The sequence below is a fragment of the Diuraphis noxia genome, unplaced genomic scaffold (assembly GCF_037042655.1).
Source record: "Diuraphis noxia isolate RWA-SAM2 unplaced genomic scaffold, SU_Dnox_SAM2 contig0005, whole genome shotgun sequence".
NCBI classification, from domain to species: Eukaryota; Metazoa; Arthropoda; class Insecta; order Hemiptera; family Aphididae; genus Diuraphis; species Diuraphis noxia.
In genome coordinates, this window is record NW_028301715.1 from 25187336 (window position 1) to 25202948 (window position 15613).

Here is a 15613-nt window from a genome sequence, read left to right on the forward strand (position 1 = left end):
GTTGAACGAAGTACTTGTAATAAGCCTTTATGACTTACACGATCAAAAGCCTTGGCGAAATCAGTTTAAATTTCGTCAACCTGAGAGCGATTACTAAAGGCATCAAGTACAAATCTGGTGAAGATAGTGTTACATGTTGTAGTAGAATGGACAGAACGAAAACCATGTTGTTCATCAATAAGAACGTGATTCACAGACTTTTGAATTGGTTGTAGAACAAGGGAATTCAAAAAGCTTAGCAATGTGGCAAGTTTTGGAGATTGGTCGATAGTTGGAGACATTAGATTTGTCACCAGATTTGAAAATGGGCGAGACTGAACTTACTTTCCATATATCCGGGAATAAACATTCACTAAGAGATTTATTGAAAATGAGAAGTAGCGGGTAACATAAGACCGACCTTAGGTGATACAAAAAAATTCCAGGCAAACCATCAAAACCAATTGACTTCACCGAGCGTAGCTTAGCCAAACCTGATTCAACATTTTCGATATCAACATAACAGCAAGAAGGTAGGTCATAGGGTAGACCATTAGGTAAAGCGTTCACAGTACATATGTTGGTTGACGAAAATACAGAACTAAAATGCTTAAAAAAGATCTAGATGCATCTACATTGTCGGTACCTACAAGATACATCGTTAAGGTTTACTGTGGACGGAAGATTATCTCCATTTTTGTTTTAGCTTACTAAGTCTCAGAAAGATTTAGGATATGAGATGAAAGATGATTTAGCTTTTTTAACAAATTGTTTATAACATCTACCAGACTCATACTTGAACTGGGCACGTAGAGAAGAAAAACAAGTATAATCAAATGGGTTCAAGGTGGATCTAAAAAGAGCATGGTCTTTCTTTTTACGGATAAGTAGGCGCTTTAAACCACCTGTAAACCACGGCGGAAACGTAGGCTTTTGTATTTTACTAATGGAACAAAGTTAGACACACATTAATTAAGAGCATGAGATAGAGCGAAAGCTGCCTCATTAGTATTTAACGTAGAAATAGTGTCACGCTAATTATAAATTAACAAAAAAGTTTTAACTTTTACAAAATCTGTCTTTTAGAAGTCTGAAAAATAGTGAAAAGCATCGAAAGTAGGAATAATTTGAGAACTGAAAACATCAAAAACAAGGGATGGGTGATAGCTGTCCTGAGGAACAACAAGGATATCCGATCTTTACGTTCATTGTTAAAGACTATCTAATAAGGTATCACTAGTATTTCTTATTTCATTAAATTGGAAGAAGTTGAGAAAGGCAAAGCATTCAGGGATACAAGAAACATGAGGACCTGATATGGAGGAATATATGAGGCCCACTTTATTATTTGACCACAGTACATCTGGAAGATTAAAGTCACCACAGACAATAAAAACACAACCATTTTTATTCGAAACGATACTCTCAAGTTCCGAAGTAAATGACTCATAAACACCAACAGGCGAGATATGAGGGAAGTAGACACCACAGATAATATACGAGATGGAGTTAAAATACATTTTTAAGAAAACCCACCCAGCCCCCATAAATTAAGGGACAGGTATTTCCAACTCATCACATCGTTTTTCACTGTTATGAGGACACCGCCACCCTATTATGGATACTAATAGCACTGGACCTATCACATCTAGACACATTATAATTGATTAATTCTAGTTCGCTAGAAAAAATACTATCATTGAGCCATGTTCCAGTAAGAATAACAAATATAAAATAAAATATAACTACAATTAACATTTACGGTAGGAATCTTAGTTCGGAGACCACAGCAATTTTGGTAAAAACCAAAAGAAAGTGAGTCTAAAGGACAATTGGTACTCGATATACTAGAGAGAAATACTAGATACATTTACATTAGAGAATACATTATTTACAACAGGTGGTCAGTTACTGGTAGAGTTGACACAAACCGGAACTAGTTTTTTGGCAAGGAAGGCGCCATAATCTTTTCAGACAGCAGTCTTCCCCAGAAACGCTTGATAATGATCCCTTCAGGCTAACTTGGTTGAAGCACATCATCCAGTTAGAATAGTTGGCCGCTGGATATGGAAAGAAGCATAAGATGGATGTATGATGACCATCTGGGCGACAGTCACATCCATTTTGTTAGTGAAAAGTTCATTCATTACTTGAACAGAAGTGACCTGTGGACAGAACCTGGATACGAAGACATCAGCGAACTTAATCACGGGCACATTTGGGAGATTTGCAAAAACTTAACTATTTGTGCCAACAGTAAATTTTTGAGAGGCAGACGGACGATCAAGATTGGCTGGTATTGATTTTAGAACGGATCTGACAGCAGAGACAGGATTGGTCTTCACAGATACCTGAGAGGCAGACTATTTCCCTGCAGATGAATTAACATTAAGCTTATTAAGCTTGAGGTTGCTAGAGGAGATATATTTAAGTTCATCGACAACAGACTTGAGAATCAGCGCTACAGAATAGAGACAGCTGGAGAGGAGACATCAGTTCCTAAGCTAGCTCCCTCTAGCATGGACAGCAGGTCATCACTCAATTTGACAGAAGAAGGTATGGTCCTCTTGAGGATAAACTCAATGAGCATAGGCTTTGTCCATTTGTTGAGCTCAGAAGATAAATAGATAATTAATGATCTTGGTTGCCACTCATTGTATAGATGAAAGACGGATAATATGGTTCTTGATATTGAACAAAGGCAACCGAAAATGCAAAACAAAAACTACGCTTTGAAATTTAAAGATACCACTAGGAGGTAGCGAGCGGATCAAGATACCCAGCGTTAAAGTCACCAGAGAGAAAAAAATCGCTAGGGCGCTGGCACTGATTGAACTACATAACGGCGGCAAGTGAATTGATAAGAATAAACGAGTGATAATAACTCTAATTTTTGAGACGACGACAAAACTATGGATTAAATTTTGCATACGGAAAATTGTTGGCTGCAACGAAGCACAATAAACAAGTAGTAAATACTAAAATTATAGGTATTAATGGTCATTCAAAAGCTGTCACATCAGGACAAAAAAAAAGTAATAACTAATAAAGAGCAGCAGCACTGTTATCACTGATATAGATATATACAGCATATTATATAGATAAAATATTGGTTAAGTAGCAATAAATACATAAATACACTAGATTGAGTTATACATATCAATATATTTGAGAAATTAAATAATTCTATGGTAGATGTCGTTAATTACCAAAAAAATATGCGATACGGTGATTTTGAATTTATTTTAACGTTCTATATGTTGTGTAGGTAAAATCTTTGATGTAGGTACCTACTGTAAAATACACATTGCTGAAAATTTAATTATATATTTTATACGTAAAAACATATTGTTATGATAGGTACCTATACGTTTTATACATAGGCGCCCGCAAAAAATTTTCTAGGGGGGGGGCAATGTTAGGATATTATAATTTTACTAGGTGTTTTAAAATAATAACCTTTTTTATTATACTTTAAATTTGTTGTTTAGTATATAGCAATTTATCTTATAACATTCAATTAAAAAAATATTTTGAAAAAGCCAGAGGTGCAAATTCCCCAGCTTGCCCCCCTTGCGGGTGCCTATGAAAACGTCAGCGTACCTACATTGTAAAGTCATAACACTCATGATTATACAATGTACGCTTAGTCTGTGAAAACTAATTTAGAGTACCTATTACACGAATATAGAAATAGTAATTATACCTGTGGCATTGTATGATGCTACTCCAAACGAAGCACGCGTTGGTAATTTTAGCAAATCATAATTTACGCCCTTAACACCCACGTTCAAAGTATTATGACTAGATGGTTAAAATGTAAAAGTAGGTAGGTAATAGGTATATAAATTAGGTAAAATTTCATCGTTTTATAATTATTTATTTGTGTATAGGTACGCGGATGGTCACGACCGGGACATAATAATACGGGTAATAATATAATATTTCTGCATAGGTTGTGTAGATTATTATTTCCATACTATATCTGATTTTTTTTTTATTAAATTATACATTATATACCTATGTACATATTTAACAGAAATTTAATTTAATAATTCATTATGCCATATAACAATATGTAAAATGTAAACAAAACAATATAGGTGCAATGGTACAAATAATACAACATAATATGTTAAGAGTGAACTAATTTGACAACACTTAACCAAATAAATTTTTAAAAAAACTCTAATAATAATTCGGTACAATCAAATATTTAATTGAATAATAAATCTGCGTGCCTGATTTATGTAATCGTTTCGGGTTTTGGTATAATATTTGTAACTACAATGGCACGATAGGTACCACATTTAAATACAATTGTACAAAATGCGCATGATAATAATTGAATAACAATAATACGGAATAACTCATTTAAAAATTAAAATATCGTAAAAAACCAACGAAAGAACACAGATAATGTCCTTACCTAAAAGTTAGATAATGACTCAGTTCACTCTAATATAACAAAACTAACAGCACATAATTGAAAATAATGAACGAAAATTTGCTGTGTAGTACGTAAGACGGATACAACACTTGCGGGTAACGGGCGTATATCGATTCCGCCGATTTTATATCGATTCCGCCGACTATTGACCCCGCCGGCTACTGTTTAAAATATCTACATGTCGATTCCGCCGGCTACTGTTAATATTATTTACATATTAATTCCGTTGGCTACTGTTTATCCCGCCCTTGTAATTTGTAAATGTATTTTTAAAATTACAGTCCTACATAATATACTTTATAATATATAAATTATATATAAAATGATAATTTATAATTGTATACTAATTAAAACTAAAATGTATAGTCTAATTTGTATAAAATAATAAAAATAAAACGAGTCAATATAGGTATTTTATTTTATTCCGTACGTATTGTTATAAATCGTATATTACCGATTCTGACTGAAATCTTATCTTTAGATATGATATATCTTAATATCTATATTTATATATTTTATATTATTAAAATGTGGACTTACGAATCTTTCCGTATTACTTCTCTGCTAGTTACTATTTTACTAATCAGTATCGATCTAGTTAACGAAATTGCTCCATCACGTTTTATTTTAATATATTATCATTTATTCACACATTTTAATTTTTAATTATACAATTATTATTTTTTTTATTATTATGTACTATGTAAAATACATATACAAGGGGGGGGGATAAACAGTGTCCGGCGGGATCAATATGTAAATAATATTAACAGTAGCCGGCGGAATCGATATGTAGATATTTTAAACAGTAGCCGGCGGAATTAATAGCCAGCGGAATCGATACAAACCTTTTTTCTAAACAGGTAGTTTCGGCGGAATCAATAATTCCCCGCGGGTAACGTCTTCTTAAGCAATATTCACTTATGAGTTATGGGAAACTTGTAACAATTAAACATTTAAATACATTTTTAAACAGAAAATAATTTTCACATTTCCGTCTAGTACACATTAGTATAATATAATACTATATATAATGTAATAATCTGATTATCCTATCGTTATTAGAACTATTGAAAAATAAAATAAAATTCCACTATAAAAATAGTTAAAATTGTAATCGTATTTAGCAGTTTACTAAACAAAAATTATATCACGCAAGTACTCGGGATATCCATCAGGACGACGTACGATGTTATTAAATTATTATTTATAAACAGATAAGGTAAATTAAGTATTAATTTGGTACTTTTTTTTTTTATTTCCAGTAGTTATAAATGAACATTTTGTTTAAAATTATGCAAATTATACAAACTATGCAAAAACTCAAATGTCGACTTCTATAAATTTGTCAGTTTTGTAAATAGAAAAAAACTTTTTATACAAAAAACATTTAAAAGAAAATAATCTATCCGAATATGTAGAGAAAAAGTAGTGTTTTCATTTAAAAAAAATTTAAGTTGTATTGCGCATGCGCACACTAAAAGTGTTAAAAATTTGAAAATCATAAATAAATGTGTATTTAAGTGCTATCTTTTATTCAGTGAAAACCCCATTTCAATACAAGATCATAGTTCTGAAACCTAACCTAACCTAACCTCTTAGCGTGATCGCACTGTATATAATGTATTATAAATTTGGTTTGTATTAAATTGTAGCACTACTCACTAATTAATATTAAAATAATGCAAGATTTATAGATTATAATATTAGTTATAAAGCTTCAATTTATTATAATAACATAGGTAGGTCTTAAAATAATTACAGCGATGAAGAATTATCATAATGTTAAATTGGTTAAACATTTTATTTAGACATTTCATATTATTATACATATAGTTGACTGGAATAAGAACTGCCAGTCTTTTGGTCCAATAAGTTTAAAACGATTAATACCTACCGGCTACCTAACACATATACAAAGTACAATGCAATTATATTAGAATTTAGTATGATAAAATAATAATATAGCAATATATTAATTCAAGGCTGGTCATTAACGAGTTAATAAGTTAAAAGTTAAGTTAATTTTAACTTATTAACTTGACTTACTAGTTCGCTGTTTTAATTAACTTAACTTATTTTTATCTACGTCAATTTAAAATCAACTTCTACTTTTTTAATTCTAATTTTCGTTTTATCTAGAATATATTTTAGTCTACATACTCGTATAACGGTTCGTCGATTTAAAATTCGTAGAATATTAGAAAACGTTGTAGGAAAAAAGAGGATATTTTCGTAATTATTTTTATAAATAACAACTAATATGTTATAATAATCAAGTATGTACTTATTGTTGGCGCTGAAAATATGATAGCGATATGCTAATGAGCACGGTGCGCGGCGACGAGAAATATCTTATCGGTCTGTCCACTTCTCTCCCGTTTCCCCGCACACCACTCCGTAATTTGTGTTTAATTTTCAAATTATTATAATTGTTTTATTATTTATTCTCTTTGTTTATTATGTTCTCTGTTTAAAATATTGGTCAGCTTTTGCCATACGATTATTCTGTTACCATAATGTGCTATCAATTACTATTATTATTGTTTTTTCTGCGGCCAACGCCCTTATTATTATTCTTGTTATTTGTTGTTGTCGTAAAATTATTGCTGTTCAGTTACTGTTCGTTTTGTTGTTGTCGTTTGTCTTTCATGGTTTGATTTTTTCTTTTATTGTAAGTCGCATTGTGCGCAATAATCTCAAAACTGAGTCTATCGTATTGGACGTATTGTACCATTTTACTTGTCTTTGTTGCCAATGCGGTACGAAATTTATTATATTTGTTTCGCCATTAAGGCATAAAAAATCATTGGTGCGTTTTTATTTTATTCCATCGTCCGATTTGTCGTAGGCATACGACGATAGCCACGTAAATATCCACTGAATGTAAGTATTCTACACGGCATCCCGGTCATTACGTGAGTTAATTTAGACGTTCATTGTCGCGCGTCACTCACACGATCTCAAGACTCATCCGTTGAGTCTTCGTGGATCAACTCACGCTCGCGCCAGACCGCCAGAAATCGCCAGGGTGTGTGAAAGGCCGCTTACGTCGTCGGCGTAAGACCGCCAGCACTCGCCGTGTCTTCCAGAGCATCATCAACCTCCATTTCTATCTGCCGCTACAGAATTACAGACTTCAGTAGTGTAGTTATTAAGGTTGGCCTGCAATTTATGTGAGCTCTGTGGCCATTGCACCAGATTGATTCGACCACAGAGTGGTCTAACCTCCCCTAACTAAACTGTTGCATCCTCATTCCCGTGATCTCCATTCCCTTTCCTCGTCGTCGTTGTCCAGATGCACTTCATATTGCATACCCAACACATATAAGGAGTCGTCCTATTTTAATTGCCTATCTATGCCCCATAAAAATAATAAAATCGCCAAACTCTGTTATCGGACATCACCTAGCAGGGCTTATTCTAAGGATTTTTACCTACTGCCCAAACATACTGAAGTTTGTTTCATGAAATTTATTTGGAAAATTATACTTATCCCCCCCAAAAAATGTATATAGATATACAATGATATTGATATTATAATATCATATTATATTATTATTATGATATTACATTTGATATTTGAGAAATCGGAAAAAATATTATATGGAAAAATATATAAAAAATACGGATTTTTTCCGTTGTACCATTATTTAAATTGAAATTTTTATTACGTAACCCCAGTTAATAACTGTATACAATATAATATATTTATATATGCATTAGTTACATAAAAATAGTTTTAATAGCAAACATTTCGAGAAATAGGTTAGTGAGTATATTATAAGTTTTAACTAAAACATGTCAATATTATAATTTTGCTTTTTATTCTTATTAGATATTATTAATTACAATTTTACAACACTACAATACAATTCAAATATCTAAATAATGAAATTGTATTTTATATATTTAAAATTTTCTTTTTTTTGAATGATTTGTATCCTCCTCTTCTAGGACATCGTTTTGTAAGACCTGAGAATTCAATGATTGATCATAAATGCCTTTAAACCAACCTTGTTCTCGTGCTTTTGAAGTTTCTTTTAATCGTCGGTTTGATGAGTTTATCCATAACAAAGTTGCAGGTCTTGGATCCCATAATGTTAAAGGTGGCATGTTAAAGTGGACGAACAAATATTCATTTTCTGTTTCAACTATAAGACTTTGACGATCTGAAGATTTTAAAATATTACTCGTACTTATGAGACGTTCTACGTCTGCACTGTGTGGTTTGGCCACTAGAACTCTAGAAATAATTATTAATACTGTATTGAATGAAGTATAAGTTGCAAGATAATCTACTAATTCAGAATTCGAAGTGGTAGTGGTAGATTTTATGATAGGTTTAATTAACCAATTCGTTAAAGAATTTGATGTCATATTTATATGATATTAACCTAAAAAAAATTAATTTATGTAATATAATATACCCACACAACAATTATGTAGGCATTAGGCAATTCTTTTGTGTGAAAAGTAAATTAACGTGAGTCGTAATTTTCACCGAAAACGTGAACATCTGATAACGACGCAAGACAAGTATTAATATTATCTTTGATAATTAATATTAATCGATGTTGCATCGGTGTGTGCACAGTTAAATCGTGTAAGTGTTTTTTTGAAATTGAATGATTATAATATTATTTGTATAGAATATAATAAGAATTATTTTTAAAATTAAAAGATAAGAATAAAGGCTTAAAAATCGAATATAAAATATACGGTCTTAAAGCTACTAAAGTATAATTTATTAATAAATAATAATAAAAATTATGAAAAATAATAAAATAATTATTCACACGTACCTATCACGATGTACCCCTCTGCAAATTTGATTATATAGGAAATAGCTACACACCATATACACTCATGGAAGACTGGAACGTTATGACGAAAGTTATAGATATAATAATGAAATTAGGTACATATAATATCTTTTTCGTTCTATATCATAATATAGAATTTACTAAAAACCAAAGATAAAATAATTGGTGGTTATTCCGTTTTCGAATTTCGTATCCGTGCGCTTTAATGTGTGTACAATGGTCTATATGGTCGCGATAAGCTTAGTCGATAACATAGATAGTACCTAATCGTAATTCGTATTTCTATTTCAAAGATTAATCAATCATCGAAGTAGCAAAGATTGTAAACTACATAATTATTACTTATTAGGTACTAGGTTAAGTTTATAAATTACACATAGGTATTTCAAATATTCAGTAGAAATTCAATTATTCTATAAGAAAAATTATATTTTTTTAAGGTGCCCATATTCATAAAGTCAACTGCCCGTTTGATTTTTCCTACTGCCCAATTTGGGCCCTACTGCCCGTTAGAATAAGCCCTGTCACCTAGTGGTCCTTCGAATGGCCTACACTGTTGGGCTCCTACACTTATAAAATAATGAATAATAATTTATAATATAGAGATAACATTGTAACAATGTGACATTTAGTCGCCCGTATTATCATATTATTATATTATAAGATATATCAATAGCTACGAGCTCACGAAGTCACGTTAATAATACCAGGCTAGTTCGGTACTCATTAATTATTATTATTATTATTATTATTATTATTACTTAATATTTATTAATATCTTATTTTATGATTTGCATATGATTGTTGATTACCATGAATTGTGACCATTTTATTACAAAAATACCTACCTACCTATAAATAGTGGTGTATTATACATTATACATTTGTGATTTTCACTTATTTTAAAATCTTTTCAATGCATTTTTTTTTATTAACTTAACCTATTAATTGAAGTTAAGTTAACAACATTTGTTAACTTAACTTTAAACTTAATTGATGTATTAAAAAATATATTAACTTAACTTTTAATTTAATTGATCAAAAAATATTTCACTTAACTTAACTGAGTTAAAAAAAATCATTAACTTGCCCCGCCTTGGAAATTTATAGTCATTCCAAATATCATTAAAAATTTTCAAAATATTTACACTAGTTTTAAGCTATACATGCAAGAGTGCACCATTATACGACATGTAACTATTGACAAATACAAGTTAGCTATTGTTAATAATTAATGTGCTGTGTGATGTATTTTTGACAAAAGTTATAGTTTGTTAGTCATTGATTATGGTATTACATATTATCATGAATAGTTAATGGTTTAACCAAACGATTTAAGAAAAACATTCTAATTAATAATTATATATTTTATTATATTAAATGCAATAAAATAATGCTTATCTACCTGTTTCTCCGTTCCTTTTGTTCAGAGTTATTTTTTCGCATAATATAACAGTTCATCGTTGAATTCGAATTTAATATTATCCATTATAGTGATTGTATATTATACTCAGTGCCGAGGTACACTTGAAACCCACTACGAATCGAGCGACCTTTATTTTAGAAATTTTTTTATACTAATATTTATTTTATGTATCTATACTATACAGTGTGTTTCCTTTTAAAGGCAACACCAAATAATTCTGTCCAGTGATATTTGATTGAGATGGTTTTTTTTTTAATAGTTAGGGACTATTGAAATACACATTTTTTCAAATTTTCAAATTTTTAACTTTTTTATTGTGCGCATGACCATTCGAAATACAACTTGCATATTTTTTAAATCGTAATACCTACTTTTAACAACAGATTTAGATAGACCAAATTTTTTTAAACCAATTTGATCCTCTTTAACTCAGCTCTAAATTCAAAATTGACTAAACTATAACAGTTAAAGTTTCGATTAAAATTACTGAATTTCTCAACAATCATGCTAGAATTTCAGGAATTATCATGCAATTTCAAGTTTTTTCTTTTATATATATCCGTAAGGTTTGCAGACATCTATAAATCATTTGAATTTAATTTTGAGGAATTCAACAACCTCAATTAGACGTAAATGTTAGTTAATTTACTTAGAAAAGATTAAAGAAATTAATACAATTTTTATAATTTTAACAATTTTTTATTAGGGTAAAAAATTTCTAATAACTATCTAATAAATTGGTCGAAATGTAGCCCATCATTCTCCATGCATGATCGAAAGCTCTCCACTATTTCTCAAAGACGATTCAATTCGGACAAAATAATTGTGAGGAGCGTGATATCATTCAGGATATCGTTCTGCATAAGGTCTAACAGCATTTCATGAATTACACTGACCATAATTCACCATAAACTAAAAGCTTTAAATTTCAATGAAATACGTGCGTTACAAACGAGTTTAATACTTGTAACGACTTACAATAACCTCGTTTAAACAAATGCTATAACTTATCAGTTATAATAAGTTATTATTGTCAGATTTATAAAGACTTTAAGATATATAATAAGATAATATAATACTATATTATTCTTAGCACACGATAAAGAAAATTTAGTTAATTTTAGTAAAGGCTACACAAATAAAATAATCTTTGTGATTACAAGTAATTACCCACCTGTATCACGAAAAATAAAAATAAATTATAGAAACCATACTCTAAATTGAAACTTTTATAATGGGAGTTATGAGAAATAAATCATATCAGTTTGTTTAATTTTTTCTTAGTGAATTCCTCAAAATTAAATTCAAATGATTTAATGATGTCTGCAATCCTATGGATATAAAAAAAAAAATACTTGAAATTTCATGATAATTCCTGAAATTTTAGAATGATTGTTGAGAAATTCAATAATTTAATCGAAACTTTAATTCGTTATAGTTTAGTCAATTTCGATTTTAGAGCTATGGTAAAGAGGATCAAATGGACTTAAAAAAATTTGGTCTATCTAAATCAGTTGTTAAAATTAGGTATTGCCATTTAAAAAATATGCAAGTTGTATTTCGCATGCGCACAATAAAAAGGTTAAAAATTTGAAAATTTGAAAAAAATGTGTATTTCAATAGTCCCTAGCTATTAAAAAAAAAACCCATCTCAATCCAATATCACTGGACAGAATTATTTAGTGTTACCTTTAAAAGGAAACACACTGTATACTCTGCATGACTGTATCGTACGTAGGCATGGAAATGATGGTAGCGAAACGATTAAAACTGTGGACGAACCAGGAGAAAAAAGGTTAGGGTTGTTTGCAGGAAAATGTTTCTGGTACCTTTTAATTATTTCATTTTGTAATGTGCTCGTATTTCAAATGTTATATTCATATTATACTAACTATATTATATAATACGTTACTCCGAGGTAATATCATAACATAAACCTATTCACATTTGCATTATTATATAATGAAAGCATATACTTAAAAATATAAATAAGCAGCGAAATCCGAAAATAAACATCATGCTAAATAACATAACGTTGTACAATTGGTCTATTTACTTACTTATAAGATACTTATGTGTTTGTATGAATGTGTGAATGTGTGTGTGGGTGCATGAATATTAAAAGTATTTCTCAGAAAATATAGCAATCATAAAATTTTTTATATTTAATAAAACAGTTGCATGCTCTTGATTCAATATTATACTCAATACCTACATATTTTATAAGTAGTTATTAATTTATAATATGTATTTATTGTGATGAATAATACCGATTGTATTTAAATACCACAGTAAAAAGTATTAGTGATACAAAATTGGTTAGTTTTCTTTCATGGTAAGTTTTAATAACTTTTGGATTGTAATTAAAGTATACTTCTATGACTGCAAGTAAAATAAATTCGTTAATTAATTTGAGATCAAGTTTTTATACCATAGGTATCTATATGCATATTAAGAATACCTACTCATGAACTTAAATTTTTTATACTAAATTATATTTCATAAAATTTAATGCATGTGGTACTTCAAACAATTTATTATGTATTCTTAAGAATAAAACAATAATTTGAAAATATAGAATTATATAATGTTCATCACATCATAAAGCATTATATAATGCTGTTATTTTTTCTTTAGATATAAAAGATTCATTTGTTACATTCACAGTAATAAAATTCGATTTTTTTTTGTGTGATAACTTCATTAAAAGTATGAACATTTTAGAGAAAGAAAACCGCATGACTGTAATTTTATGGTACAAAGACTGGATGTTTAATTGTAGAATCGACCATAATTACAGTTTTTTGGCAACTCTTTGGTGGTACCGATACTTTTAATAAAAAAATAAATATTCTTAAATGTTGTCATTTAAATTATAAAATCTGGTTTTTGAATCAAGGGATGCGTGCATTTATAATTTATTTTAAAGTTTTTGTTTTCAATTGCATTTTGTAAGAAAATTACAATTCAAAATAAAAATACATCTTTGAGTGAATGAAGAATTCAGACTTCGGTTATGATAATTAATTTATCTTCTTTTCCAAAATGTACTGCACTAAAAAATCACATGATGCAAATTTAAACTTCAATAGTTAACGATGTTTATCAAATAGGCATATAAAAACAAATTTTAGATACCTACGAAAAAACATCCTCAAAAATAGAAACAAAATTTGTTCCACCACTTGATTGCTAAGAATATTTAGCGAATTAATAAAATAAAACTTTTATTAAAATCTTTGATTATATTATTTGCTTATTTGAAATGATTTTGAATAAATGCTATATATTTTAAATCCATACTAATTACATCTAAATTTAACCTATAAGCGCCTTCTGCATGAAGAAATTTAAAAACCCATCGTACACTATTAAAACAGGAATATTCCGTTTAGAAACTGATTGCACAGCTCGTTTTGACAAAAATAATGTATGGAAATAGATCTATATGAATAATATGAATATTTTCTAACATATTTTTTTGACTACCATATTACCATTGGATTGGTCGCTATTTTTACCATTAGAATCAATGTAATAATGATTTCGTAAAAATGGAATTAATACGTTTTGGAAAATAACCTCTCATATATCATTTTAGTTTAACCATGTTGTGTATTCACTCATAATTGTTTTTAATTGAAAAAATAAAAATAGTGATTGTGATTTGAACTAATAATGTGACTATGCGAGTAATCTTTAACAAAAAACAAAAAACTCCCTGGAAAGCAATTCAATGGCAATAAAGACGTGCTCAATGATAAAAATAATATTTGTGGCGAGTCATTCAGTAAAACTATATAGTACAAATTCAACATACGTCATACAGTATCATTATTTGTGTAAGCAGTTCATGTTTGGTCCAAGGTATTTGATAATGAATTATTGAAAAAGATCAGGGTTGCCGGTAGGAATAGTATTAACATTTAAATTAAAATTAGTAATATTATAGTTCACATTTAAAACACCAGACGATATTATAAAAGATCAATATTGTATAAGATATAAAAGTATACGAAGAAAATCTTGCTGGATTTTGGAAACTACAGGTTTTTTGTATAACAAATCAGGCAGTTCAATAGTCAGGTATCATCTCAGCAGACAAACGAATGTAAAAAGAGGCATATGGAGGGTATTTTCACTGATCATCTGAAATATCTATTTGAAAACTATTTGGACCTAAGTGTGCTCGAGGTTAGACACTTGAGGATTGGTACAGCGGATATGGTAGAATTTGCAAAATGTTGACTGAAGTCTACAACAAATACACCATCTTAATTTGTATACACAATAAGTTTATGTGTTTACTAACAATACTATTATACGTGACAAGGGATGGGAGGCTCTGGACACGGAAACTATCCCTCTGGTTGCGACACTGATTGTTATACCAAATTATTTCGATTCAGAATTAATATCGATACAATACACAATAGTAACCAATAAATAGTTACAGGTTCTGGAAGGCAAGGCAAGGATTTAACAATATTATGGAGGTTCGACTTGTTATGAATCTTAAGTATGAGGGATAGATAGTTCATCATCAACAATGGGTAGACTGTTTTCAGCATTGACTAAATAGCAGGGATGGCACTAGGATTTTCAGGGCCCCGGGTAAACTAAACTAAATAACAGTCACATTACATATTATCCAAACTAACTAATCTCTGAACAGTATAGAATATAATATAAGAACTGCAGGGCTTTAATCATAGTTTTAAAATTTCGGGGCCCGGGGCAACTGCCCCGATTGCCCCCTCCCCCTCGCGCCATCCCTGCTAAATAGTGGAAATGAAGGAGCATTATTAAAAATAGATTTGTCAACATTAATAACGACCATTTAATAATCAACTACCATACCTAAAAGTGCAGTTTTCTTGGAATTAATATAATTGCAATAATTTAAGCATCATACACTTTTGTCATAAGATC

General features: G+C 29.8%; 1 protein-coding gene and 1 long non-coding RNA gene across 10 annotated transcripts in view; one reads left to right on the forward strand and one right to left on the reverse strand.

Moving 5' to 3' along the window:
* LOC107166568 (uncharacterized) overlaps positions 1-15613 on the reverse strand; it is a 238667-nt gene that overhangs the window by 80084 nt on the left and 142970 nt on the right. The gene's annotated exons all lie outside the window — the stretch shown is intronic.
* The window catches only part of LOC149055125 (uncharacterized), a 68012-nt gene that overhangs the window by 47253 nt on the left and 5146 nt on the right, over positions 1-15613 (forward strand). The window contains exon 1 of one of the 8 annotated variants that reach the window (XR_016192017.1): positions 3873-3909. The exons of 5 other annotated variants lie outside the window; for them this stretch is intronic. This is a non-coding gene — a long non-coding RNA (uncharacterized LOC149055125). 2 more of the 8 variants (XR_016192015.1, XR_016192018.1) reach the window with 2 other exon arrangements.